We start from the raw sequence: 12,185 nt of genomic DNA, 5'->3' as shown, positions 1-12,185 counted from the left end.
AAGAGCATCTATTAGATTGTCTTCAGTGTGGACCTTGACAACCTCTAAGCGCTTATCCGTCATTGCATCTCAAATGAGATGATACCTCACCCTCAATGTGTTTCGACTTGGCGTGACGGGGGATTCCTTCTCAAAGCAATGGAATTGTGACTATCACAATGCAAAATTGGAACCTGCTAAATGTATAAACTTCCATTAAACGTACCAACCATATAACTTCCTTGCTGGCATCTGACGCTGCAACGTACTCATCCTCTATAGTGGAAGAAGACATACAATTTTGGAGAGATGATCTCCAAAGAATGGCGCCTCTCAAAAATATGAAAATGTAGCCAAATGTAGATCTCCTATTGTCTCTACGACCCGCATAATCTATGTCCATGTAACCAACAATGGATGAATCGCTATTACCGAAGAATAAATACTTGCTTGCTATAACCTTCAAGTATCTGAGGGGATAAGTTCCACTGCTATCCGATGCTGCTTGCGAGGATTAGCCATATATTGACTAACCACTCACACTACAAAAGCAATGTCTGGCCTCATAGCTACCATAGCATACATAACACTGCCTATAAGCTGAAGAATATAGCACACTTACCATGTTTGCTTTCTCACCATCTGATTTTAAGAGAATCTTCCTTGCTAAGTTTCAAATATGATGGTAGTGAGATATTCATTGCCTTCTCTTCGCCTGCATATTGAAATGGTGCAAAACCTTGTGGATATAAGAGTCTTGATATTCATACCAAGAAAATGATTTGCTTCACCGAAATCCTTCATAGAAAAGCTTTTGCCAATCTCCTCAGTGGAAATTTCTTGCAATGAGCATATCATCTACATATAAAATGAGGATGACTAAAGAATAGTCACTAAGTTTCTTTGTATACAAGTAATGATTCTCTTGACTCCTTCTAAAACCTTGGGACCACATGAAAGCATCAAACTTTTGATACCACTACCTTGAACCTTACTTTAAGCCATAAAGTGCTTTCTTGAGTTTGCATACAAGCTCCTCCTTGCTAGGCTGTCCAAACTTTCAGGTTGCTGCACATAAACATTCTCTTCTAGATCCACGTGAAGAAAGTATCTCTTCACATCCATTTGGACAAGTTTCATGTCCTCAATGGCGGCTACTACGCCAAGCACTATACATAGTGTTGTCATCTTGACCATGAGCGAGAAAATTTCATCAAAATCAACTTCCTTGGCCTACTTTCCTTCTAGCAATTCAACCAAGTCCCATGCTGCACGAGAGAGAGAGAGAGAGAGTGAGAGTCCCACATCCGTCTCCACACTTTCTTTGCCTTTTTTTGGCTAGTCAACGGATGCTACAATGTTGAGAGCTCTAACGTGACCATCCAAGCTTTTTAGCTTTCCTAAGTTTTCACACCTCGAACTCGTGACATAGGCAAGAAAAAAGGGGTGTTGATAGAGGACATATGGCATTGCCTACTGCTATAGTGCTCACAACAATGGTCGTGCAAGGCGGGTCTTCCATTCAATGTTTGGGAAAAATGTGTCTCAGATTAATATCATGCCGTTTTTAATATCAAAAATATCGATTGAGGGCAAGGGGGAAGGAGAAATCCAGCCCCAAAATAGAAAAAAATAGTGTAAAAACTTGCAAACCTAATTTTCTAAATTTGCTCTTGGAAAATTTAAGGAAAGTAATTTTGTATGTTTGAAAAAATGATTTTTCTAGAACACTGATGTGATTGCATTGGAGGATGATCATTGCCAGTCAAGGGTATTGGCCTTGGTCTAGGAGTTAGCAATCCTTTGCTCATTTGGATTCTCCTTGGTGTTGCATACCTAATGTGGGCCCTTTTCCTCCCCCTAGAAATGATGACTCCGGTCTCTTATTGTAGGGATGCCTCCATGCATGTGCCTCCATTGTAGGATTGCCTCCATGTCATTTTGCTTACATTTAGAGCTTGGTCACTTTGGAACGGCTAAATAGCCTTCCAGCTTTGTTTGCAAGTCAAGAAAATTGGTGGCTTTTCAAAGATAAATGCTTGATTTGACTGAGTAATGAGACAGATCTTGAGCAAGTTCTTGCTACTTGAGGGGGCCTTAAAAGTCAACCATGTGAAAGGCGTTTCGAGGCTCTTAACTACCACGATTAGATAGGTAGAGAGAGAATATTTGGCTCGTGACCGGGCAGAAAGCAGAATCACTCGTACACGTGACCAAGCACTTCGCCTCTCACATGCTTCATTTTATACTACAAACTAGACATGCAGCCTGAGAGAGAGAGAGAGAGAGAGAGAGAGAGAGACATTTTTCTTCCTACTGACGTGGTTTGAGACCCGTTAATCTTGAGACCAACTAATCTTGACTCTCAGCTATTAAGTTTAGGCAAATCTTATCCAATCCAAACATTGTTGGCAACAACTCGTCATGTTGCATAGCAAATTAGAAGAGAGAGAGAGAGAGAGAGGAGAGAGAGAGAGAGAGAGAGAGAGAGAGAGAGAGAGAGAGATCATCCTTAAAGGTCTGATTGACCTATGGAACCGAGTACAACACATAACATGCTTGAAGACTATGGATATAAGGGTGGCCACTAACAAGTTGAATCCATGAGGTGGTTAGGAGAGAAAGGTATGTAGGCCATGGTATGGGCTAAAATATGGGTAAAGCAAGTTTGATGTGATCAAAATCTAAGCACTCATGTAGGGTATGATGATCGCACTCTCAAATTGTTAAGGGATATAATTCGCGTATAAAAAGAGACTCTCCTCCATGTAGTGCCTCAATGCTTTGTTTCACATTTAAGGGAGTGGGAGCTAAGCGAAATGGCTGCTATGGTATAAAATATGGGTAAGGGCAACCATGTGAACGGTTGAATACAGTCTACTCTCTCAAAGAAGAATATGCGCGCGCATGTGTGTGTGTGTGTGTGTGTGTGTGTATTTTGTAGCACGCCCTTTCTTTTAGCATGATGCCCAAAACTCTTGCAAAGAGAAACAATTGAGTGAACTTTTTTTCTTTCATTACCCTCACATTTTAAGGTGCCAATGGTGTCAAAATATACACAAACAAACAATATGCACTTTATATTACTAACATTCTTATGGTCAATTGCAAGAGACCTCAACATCCATGCGACGAGTCTTGGTAGATGCAAGTGTACATGCTAATCCAACCTGTAAATTTTGAAATTTACCCACATATAGAGACAAAGTTGCTATAGCTAGGCAATCACCCCCAAGTCACACACCCATCATGAATACTGCCTTTGAGAAGCAAATGACACACTTCTCACCAAATCAGTTGTGCATACCAATGGCAAAGTTGCATTAGGAACAAACTTGCCATGATTAGGAGAAGTATGTTGGAGCTTTGCATGACCAACTAGAAGGAGATTTGTCCTTAGTCAATCCACAAGAATGTGGAGAGTAACTACACTTCATTAGTTGTTCGATCTTACACTCGAAAAGGTAGACATAGTATTGATCCAAAAGATAGATTTGTGTTTGGTTGATGTGAATGTGGAGGACACTTAGACCTTGTGTGTTGTCATACATTGTCATTTAGAAAGTAGTTATAGTGGTGGTTGAAACTTGATGCACAAGTATATTAAAGAGCTATAAAAGCTCACATGAGAATCATAGGCATTTACCCACATTTGCCCTCCTTGTGAAGGGAGGGAGAACAATGGTTGCTTCAATTGACGCACATGCAACCGCGATAACGTGCGGGTCACATACTAGTAATAGAGTAAATAGATAGTGAAAGTTACTCTAGAGAGTTGTTTAAAATATCTATAGGTGTCCTTCCAAAAAAAGAACTATGGTGGATGTGAAATCTTTAGCTAAGTCCATAAGGATAACGATGGTACAAAGTTTATTGATTAGTGCCACATGGCAAGTTGGCCTTGTCAAAATTTATTTTTTTACTATTTCTTGTATGGTTTTTTTGTCAGAGGGTGATATTTGTGTACTTCTCAAGGGCATTGGGTATTGGGTTAGTTACAATCTTTCTCATTATCTTATGTTATGTACTATTATGTCTCCCAATCTAGGAAAATTAAAAAGCCTTTCAAAACATATTAAGTGTGTAAGTAAAGGGTGAGGTTAGGAAATGAAAAGATATGTGAAGGTGAAAAGTCAAACGACAAGTGTTGGTGGAAAATCAAAAGACTTTTTGTATCCATACAAAGAGGTGGTCAACTTCACATTGTATATTTGTGTTCTTTAGTGTTTTCTATACTTACTATATATAATTGTGCTTAAAATTTTTAAGGAACGAGAGGGCATCCATGTGTCACTCTCCCATCGTTTCAAGAACCTTAAGAAACATTTGGTTTGAAATGTAAAATTGAAGGATAAATAGCAAGTACTCTGATGGTAGAAAATGAAAAAACTTAGTTTTTACTTCTCAATTTTGTTAGTAATATATATATTTATATTATTTAAACTCTTTAGCAAGGCCATGGAATTTCACTTTAGCTTTCAATTTTGATGGGTGATTACTTTTGTTTTTGTAAAGGGTGACTCTACTTCATAGCTTCGTAGCTTAGGAAACTAACGAGCAACGAGATGTGCCACGCATCGATAAGTTGGTCTGCCTCGAACGTGTGTGTGTGTGTATGTGTGTGTGTGTGTGTGTGTGTGTGTGTGTGTGAGAGAGAGAGAGAGAGAGAGAGAGAGAGAGAGAGAGAGAGAGAGATGCAACACATCGCAAGTCTAGGGACGAGAGATCCGGATTCATTTTCTACAGCATCGTCGTGTGTGTCGCAGGTCTTATAGAGAGAGAGAGAGAGAGAGAGAGAGAGAGAGAGAGAGAGAGAGAGAGAGAGAGAGAGAGAGAGACGTCTTCGTTGTTTGTTGTAGCTCTGTGTGTGTGTGTGTGTGTGTGTGTGAGAGAGAGAGAGAGAGAGAGAGAGAGAGAGACGTCTTCATTGTTTGGTGCAGCTGTGTGTGTGTGTGTGTGTGTGTGTGTGTGTGAGTGAGAGAGAGAGAGAGAGAGAGAGAGAGAGAGAGAGAGCGACATCTTCGTTGTTTGGTGCAGCTCTGTGTGTGTGTGTGTGTGTGTGTGTGTGTGTGAGTGAGAGAGAGAGAGAAAGAGAGAGGGCCAATCCCATTCAGTCGTGCCCGAGGAGTGTGTGTGTGTACATTCCCACAAAATCTCAAAATTTGAAGGTAAAATGCTTTAAGTTGTTGCCATCACGTACTCTGTGCAACAGCTTGCCATCGCTCCCAACCTTGCGCTCCACTCCTCTTTGCCTCTCTATCCGTCTTGCATGTGGACCTGCAGTCGATGTAGAGAAAACCTCTCTCTACCAACATGCCTCAACTTATCTCCCCATCAGCGATTATAGCATGTAGATTTTCTTGTACCCCTCGCCTCCCATCAGCTCCATCAACCTGCACTTTGTAACCTACAGACGAGAGAGAGAGAGAGAGAGAGAGAGAGAGAGAGAGAGAGAGAGAGAGAGAGAGAGAGAGAGAGAGAGAGAGAGAGAGAGGGAGACCTGTGCTCTGTATATCCGCCAAGAAACGACACTTATAGTAATTGACATCACCCTCATATATCTCCTCCATTTTTACCCCTACGTTTCTACATCAAAAAAGTTCTAACATCGCCTATATTGTCACCTTTGAGCTCTCTGTCCGTCGACATCACTGGCTCGTACTTGTGTGCAACATTGCTCCCACCATGCCATCGCACCTCCATCCCTCTTTCGGTGTCTCTGTCCTACATGGCAAAAGCAAATCTCCGCGATGTCACCATCATCCCGTCTGGGCAGTGCCCGCCTTTCGCCATCATTGTGCAGGCAAACTTTGTCTACTCACATTCATGGTCTGTATCTGCACAATTGCCAGTACTCTGCTTTTTTCTACGAGTGTGATCTTGCAGGGGCTGCCACACCTCCCGAGGGCAACACTCTGACCCCACAGGGAATTGCTGATGGAGATCGACATGCTGGATAGCATGGGAATGCAAGCATTTGTCCATGCCATAGAGAGAGAGAGAGAGAGGAGAGAGAGAGAGAGAGAGAGGGTATGGTTTGAAGCAGGGCTCTAGAGCATGGCATGACAAGATTGCCACGTATCTTGTCAGTATTGGTTTTAGGAGAGCCCATGCTGATCATTCACTCTATGTACGTGAGAGTGATATGGGGATTGTGGTCATTACCATATATGTAGAAGGTTTTGAAATGCTGATGATTTAGGCGAGTGGCGCTATTTAGTATGGCATTGAGGTGATCAGGACTCCAGAGGTGTATGCTGTCAACAAACTAGACAGTATGCTTTGGACATGTTGTCAAAGTATGGTATGGCTGATTGTAAGCCAATTTCTATTCCCTTGGATGTGAATGCAAAGCTGAGTGCAGAGAAAGGTGATGTTGTTGAGGATGTCAAGATGTACAGGAAGATTGTGGGTAGTCTAATCTACTTAGCTATCACGAGGCCAGACTTGAGCTACACAGTAGGCTTGGAGAGTCAGTTCATGCAGCTTCTGAGGAAGCCACATTTGGATGGAGTACGATGCACACTTTGGTACGTGCAAGGGACTCTTGACTACGCATTGTTCTATGTAGCAGATGCGCCATTAGCATTGTATGGGTATACAGATGCAGATTGGGCAGGTAGCATTGTTGATAGGAGATCTACAGGTGGCTTCATGTTCTCTTTTGGGAGTGCTGCTGTTACTTGGAGCAGCAAAAAGCAGCCTACGGTTGCTTTATCGAGCAGAGAGGTGCAACAGTTGCGGTGTGCGAGGTAGCTTGGCTATGCACATTACTTGAGGACTTGGGAGTGCAGGTGGACCAGCAGATTGTCATCCATTGTGACAACCTCAGCAACATGCATTTGGCTAGGAACCCAGTGTTCCATGCCAGGACCAAGCACATAGAGGTCCATTACCCCTACGTTCGAGAGCGAGTGTTGGCGGGCGACATCGACTTGGTCTACATCAACACAGAGGAGCAAATAGTGGATATCTTTGCCTAGGACACTTCTAGCGAGTTCACACTTAGTGACCGCATGTACATATGTGCTACTTTTCAGCTTTAGCACTTAGTCATTTTGTACTCTCTTTTCAGAGCGAAGAAGAAGAAGAAGCTTTCCATCTCTGTGTGCTTTGTGCTTGTCTTGTGTAGCTCTCTTGCATCCTCATTCTTTACAACAAACACACACCCACAAGCAGCACAATAGACATATAACCTTTATCTGTGATCTCTCTCTTTCTCACCACCTATCCGCTCATCGTGGACCTCTCTCTCCCTCTCTACATCTTCACCCTGATGCCTCATCTCCCTCACTATTCACACAACTGAGGCATGGAAATGCACCAACTCTGACAATGTCAACATAATAGAGCTAATGAGCTCTCTCTCTCTCTCTCTCTCTCTCTCTCTCTCTCTCTCTCTCTCTCTCTCTCTCTCTCTCTCTCTCTCTCTCTCTCTCTCTGCCCGAGGATCATGTGCATGTATCATGCATCCTCTGTCCTCCTACCTCGTGACACCCACGATTGCTTGCCATGAAATCCCACCCAAAAAAATCTTGAGCTATCAGCGGCATCTCCTTTTTGACAATTGAGATCCGTTTTTGAGTGCTTAGCATGTAATTTGTCACAAAATACCTCACAAAATAAGGCAAGTATGTCTAAAAATAATGAATCAATTCATCTCCACAGCCTACAAATTCTAGTTTTAGCATCTTGTATGATATACAATCAGTCTTCTTATGAAAAGCTACAATTTTTTATTTTGAAGAAATTTACTCTCACAACCAAGGGTATTTTGGGAATTTTGGAAATTTCCACAAATTAGAGAGGTATTTTGGCAATTTTTTGAGAAAATAATGGGTCCTCCCCTACTCACAAACATGCACGTGGACGGCTCCCTATGTTCCTATTCAAACTAAAACAATTAGCTTTACTTTTACATCCCTTCAAACAAAGGTATCTCCCTAAATTCTACCTAAACAAATGCTTTCAAATTCTACCTACTACCGCTCGCCTATCTATTAACTAGAATCTCCATCAGATTCCAAAAATTAAAGTGTTGCGCTCCTCTTTGATTGCAAACAGCCACTATTAGCTACTACCTACTCGCCCGTCTCCGCCTCTATCATCCCCTTTGACTCGTCTATTGCAACACCACAACAGATGGCGCTTGCCTCGGCCTTGATCTGCTTTGTCATCTTTTGCCCATCCCTGGCTGCCCCCCCCATCTAACGAATTGTCAAGCCGAGGCAAACCATCATGCAAAGAGAAAGCGCAGTACTTGAGAAACCCATCACCCGTTCCCCCGCACTCTCCTCATCCCCCTCGATGCTACGTCCGCACCTGTACCTGCTGACTATCAAATCATCCCTTACCCCCTTGATCCTACCTACTGTTCGTGATTGCTTTCTTCTCCTCCACAAAAAAACACAGAAGCCTATGCTCAATGCATAGAAGTCTCCCGCAGGTTGCAACAATCTTCACACCTGCTCGATCTCCCTCACATGTAGCTCCTTTGAGGCTGAACCAAAGCACACACACAGATGCAACGTCTGGCAGAGAGGGAGCAAAAAATATATCCACGTGCCTTTTCTTTGATATCCAGACACCAAAGTCTTTTTTTTTTTTAAACACACTTTACGTTGTCCTTTTGAGATCTTTTATTTACCAATGGCCAATATTTTCCCCCGTCCTAGGCATTCCATCTCCTGACAACAAGGCACAAGTAGTCCTAGACCAATCCTCAGCAAGAGCATGACAAGACCTTGTAAATTTTTGGGCTGTTCAATATAATTCACTCACAATTGTGAGTTTTGCTTTAAAGAAAACACACACACACACACACACACACACACACTTTACCTTTTGGTGAACCAAGCGGATCTTTGTTGATTCCCTTCAAAAGGACATGCGTACCACCCTACTTAAGGATATTTCATGTTAACTTTTTCCCTTGGGTGTAGTAATTTTCAAGGTAGTGTGGCCTTTATCCTTTACTTTGATCCTCATTGTTAGGATTAGTATGTGACCCGCGCGTTGCCGCAGCTACATGTGTGTCAATTGAAGCAACCATTGTTCTCCTTCCCTTCACAGGGAGGGCAAACGTGGCAAATGCCTATTTATAGCTCTTTAATACACTTCTGCATCAACCACCACTATAACTACTTTCTAGATGACAATGTATGACAACACACAAGGTCTAAGTGCCCTCCACATTCACATAAACCAAGCACAAATCTATCTTTTAGATCAACAATATGTCTACCTTTTGGAGTGTAAGATCAAACAACTAATAAAGTGTAGTTGCTCTCCACATTCTTGTGGAATGACCAAGGACAAATCTCCTTCTAGTTGATCATGCCAAGCTCCAACATTCTCCTCCTAGTCATGGTGAGTTCCCCCCCCCCCCCCCCCCCCCCCCGTTGTCTCTATCTATGTGTGTGTGTTCAAGAATCATCAAGTCAATTTGAGGTCTCTTGGGAATGAATTAAGTAATGGGCTCCCTTCGCATGATGTTTTGTTTTAACATCCTATGTTTCTCTCTAAGGAGGCAGCGAATTTGCGATTAGGCTAGAGACGCCCCCCTCACACAATTGATATGGGACCCTGCTGAGTGGTAGTGGCCCTCTAAATAGACTAATAGAGAGCTGGTATCCTTCTATGATTATAGTGTTTGCATTGAACGACGAATTCTTTTGATGCATTAGCATCCCCTCTCACCATCCTTACCAATCAAGGCATTGGTCATAATAGCAACTCTTCCATGCTTCTCTCATGTAGTTTTGGTCTTGAATTTGGGACATCACATTCAACTAAATCATCAATTGCTATTTGTTGGCACTTCGGATGCATATACCAGCCATGAACCAACATGCCAACATTACACCACATAGTAGTAGAAGAAACTTTGCCATTGGTATGCACAACTAATTTGGTGAGCAGTGTGTCGTTTACTTCTCAAAGGAAATATTCATGATGGATGTGTGACCTAGGGGTGATTGCATGGCTATAGCAATTTTGTCTCTATATGTGGATAAATTTCAAAATTTACAGGTTGGATTGCACTCAATCTAGCTAGCATGTAAGGCGCATATTGTTTGTTTGTGTACATTTGGGCACCATTGGCACCTTAAACTGTGAGGGCAATGAAAGCAAAAAAGTTCACTCAATCGTTTCTCTTGCAAGAGTTTTGGACATCATGCTAAAAGAAAGGGTGTGTTGCAAAATACACACACACACACACACACACACACACATATACACACATGGAGCACACATGCACGTTCTTCTTTGAAAGAGAAGACTGTATTCAATCATTCACATGCTTGCCCTTACCCATCTTTTATACCATAGCAGCCATTTGGCTTAGCTCCCACTCCCTTAAATGTGAGACAGAGTATTGAGGCACTACATGGAGGAGAGTCTCTTTTTGTACGCAAATTATATCCCTTAACTATTTGAGAGTGCGATCATCACACCCTACATGAGTGCTTGCTTTACCCACATTTTAGCCCATACCATGGCCTACATACCTTTCTCTCCTAGCCACCTCATGGATTTAACTTGTTAGTGGCCACCCTTATATCCATAGTCTTCAAGCAATTTACATGTTGTAATTGGTCCCATAGGTCAATCTGACCTTTAAGGATAATCTCTCTCTCTCTCTCTCTCTCTCTCTCTCTCTCTCTCTCTCTCTCTGCCGTGAGGTCACTGTGAGTGTTTCTATGATATTAAAATTTATGTCCCCCTCTCCTTGTATAAGTATGTGAGCATGCAATCCCTTGAGTTCAAGAATCAACGTTCATCGGCTAAAATTTTTAAGTCTCTTGCGATCTTCTTCTCTCTTCTCTCTCTCTCTCTCTCTCTCTCTCTCTCTCTCTCTCTCTCTCTCTCTCTCTCTCTAACTTGCTATGCAGCATGACGACTAGTTGCCAACAATGTTTGGATTGGATAAGGTTTGCCTAAACTTAATAGCTAAGAGTCGGGATTAGCCGGTCTCAAGATTAATGAGTCTCAAACCACGTCACTATGAAGAAAAATCTTTCTCTCTCTCTCTCTCTCTCTCTCTCTCTCTCTCTCTCTCTCTCTCTCTCTCTCTCTCTCTCTCTCTCTCTCTCTCTCAAGCTGCATGTCTAATTTGTAGTATTAAAATGAAGCATGTGAGAGGCTATGAGCTTGGTTGCGTGTACGAGTGAGCCTGCTTTCTGCCCGGATAGGAGCCGGATCTTCTCTCTCTATCTATCTGATCGTGGTAGTTAACAGCCTCGAAAGGGGCATAGCCTTTCACACGGTTGACTTGGTTGACTTTTGAGGCCCTCTTGGCTAGCAAGAACCTGCTCAAGATCTATCTCATCACTCAGTCAAATCAAGCATTTATCTTTGAAGCCACCGATTTTCTTGACTTGCAAACAAAACTGGAAGGCTATTTAGCCGTTCCAAAGTGACCAGGCTCTAAATGAAAGCAAAATGACATGGAGACAATCCTACAATGGAGGCACATGCATGGAGGCAGCCCTACAATAAGAGACTGGAGTCATCATTTCTAGGGGGAGGCACAGGGCTCACATTAGGTATGTAGCACCAAGGAGGAATTAAATGAGTAAAGGATTGCTAACTCCAAGACCAAGGCCAATATCCTCGACTGGCAATGATTATTCTCCAATGCAATCACATCAGTGTTTTGGAAAAATAAAATTTCAAACATACAAAATTGATTTCCTTTTTTCCAAGAGGAAATTTTCAAAATTAGGTTTATTTTGCAGGTTTTAACACTATTTTTCTCTATTTTGGGGCATAATTTCTCCTTTTCTCCTTGCCGTCACCAACCGGTATTTTTGAAATTAAAAACGGCATGATATGAAGCTGAGACACATTTTCCCAAACACTGCCTTGCACGACCGTTGCTGTGACCATTGTAGCAGCAGGCAATGCCACCTATCCCCTTGCAGAACCCCTTTTTTCTTGCCTATGTCGGGAGTTTGAGATGTAAAAACTTGGGAAAGCTAAAAAGCTTGGATGTTCACATTGGAGCTCTCAACATTGTAGCATCCGCTAACTCGCCAAAAAAGACGAAAAAAGTGTGGAGACGGATGTGGGACTCTCTCTCTCTCTCTCTCTCTCTCTCTCTCTCTCTCTCTCTCTCTCTCTCTCTCTCTCTCTCTCGGTGTGGAGGGCCGCAACTAGGCAAAAATGGAGTCCGTCGGGATCAAGGGTGGCGGATAGGCAGC

The sequence above is a fragment of the Adiantum capillus-veneris genome, chromosome 30 (assembly GCF_014529385.1).
Source record: "Adiantum capillus-veneris isolate H3 chromosome 30, ASM1452938v2, whole genome shotgun sequence".
Taxonomy (NCBI): Eukaryota; Viridiplantae; Streptophyta; class Polypodiopsida; order Polypodiales; family Pteridaceae; genus Adiantum; species Adiantum capillus-veneris.
Note: the sequence above shows the minus strand (reverse complement) of the source record.